Source organism: Dendrobium catenatum, unplaced genomic scaffold (assembly GCF_001605985.2).
Source record: "Dendrobium catenatum unplaced genomic scaffold, ASM160598v2 original_scaffold_185271, whole genome shotgun sequence".
Taxonomy (NCBI): domain Eukaryota; kingdom Viridiplantae; phylum Streptophyta; class Magnoliopsida; order Asparagales; family Orchidaceae; genus Dendrobium; species Dendrobium catenatum.
The window spans coordinates 397,251-399,002 of NW_021503689.1; positions in this window are offsets into that span (position 1 = coordinate 397,251).

Genomic DNA, 1,752 nt, shown 5'->3' on the forward strand with positions numbered 1-1,752 from the left:
GTGGTTGAAAATTTTATTTGGCTGAAACCAAGTGCAGTTTGTTATTTATCTAAGTAAGACTATTGCTATTAGTTAATGCAAATTCAAGAAACAATAGAAGAAGTACCGTTGTTTGCTGATGGTAGTTAAAAACAGGTTAAGGCTGAAGTGGTAGCAGAAAACATTAATGAAGAGGACTTAGAAGGAAATGAAATGATTTTATAGAATGAGAAAGAGTGCAATTGAGATTATATACAAAAGGAAAGGAAGACAAAGTCTAGGAGAACAAATTCCTAACAAGGTGAGATATCCAAACAAGGTTATAAGAATTAGTAAATGTTTTATTATTGCACATTCTCTTTATTATGCTTATGACCACATGTATTTCTGTTTATTTTAGTTATTTTATATGAATATGGACGAATATGTATGAAATTGTTTAACAGAGAGTAATATTTATTAATGTTAATGATTTCATAAACATAAAAGGATAAATATTCATAAACTAATGAATGAATAAAAATGGCAGCTAAAGCGCAGCAAAAGGGCAGCTAATGCGCAGCTATGTCATCAAAAACATATATTATTAGGACTAAAAAGGATTACTATATATATAAAGTGAAATAAGTTATATATGGGGGATACGTCCGCACAAGTAAAGACGAAAGACCCGACGAGATAAGCCTACACTCTCAATTCTAAAAGTTGAGAAATTTGACTCAACCCTGAATGAGAGAGCATCTTTCATTCTAAAAGTTATGAAGTTAGACCCAACCTTGAATTGAAAAGTTAAAAAAGTACAAAATCTTATATCCATTATATGTCTTATTTAAAGGTGTTGAACAATTTTGACGAGATGAATAATATTGCTAAGCACTTTTAAGGCTCACTATGATATTTTAATGTGTTTTAACTATGTTAGTATTGTTAAGCTCCAAACTAAACAAATTAACGAGTCTGATCTCATACAAACTAAACAAATTAACAAGCAGTAAGCTCCAAACTAAACAAATATGAGGCAATAGGTGAGTAGCCACCTTGAGAGAGCAAAGTAGGTCCTCCCCTCTAAGTCTGAGAATCATCAAGCGAAATATTGAAACTCTGAGGCGGTAAATCCCCAATTAGAGATCTATAGACTAATCTGAAGCGGTCAACTGCATGCAGAGTAGAGAACATGAACAACCTAATTTGAGCCCGATCAGTGGTTGAGTCGCTCTAGAAAGCTGAAGCAAAGAAGGGAATGTATGATCCATGAAGTAGCATGGTAACTCAGTATAGTTGAATGCGCCTTCAACATTGATATGCACCCATCCGTGAATATAATGCCACGACAACTCAATAATACATTGACTGCGGCCGTAGGAACAATAATCTGACTAAAGCCACTACATATTCTTGCAAGCACTGTCGGAGTTAGTGAAACCTGTTTGCCAGTGGCAATCATGTTGGCCATCAAAAGAGTGCTGGGATGAAAAACTCTTCTTTGTCCTATAAAGATGAAGTAACATAGCCATGTGGATAGAAAAAATACCAATTAGGTCTCCTCTGAAATCCATGTAGCTGACCGTGCTCCGGCGACCAATCTGGGCTTAAACAGCTCAGCTGAAAGCTGCTCACTAGACTGAAGTGCTGTGCAAAATGGGTCATGGGGCTGAGCAACTTGCAACACATGCCTCTCAGGCTAATGATGCACCGACACGGACACGGCGACACAGACACGGACACGAGACACGACAATTTTTAAAATATAGGACATGGGTGTGGCATGGACAC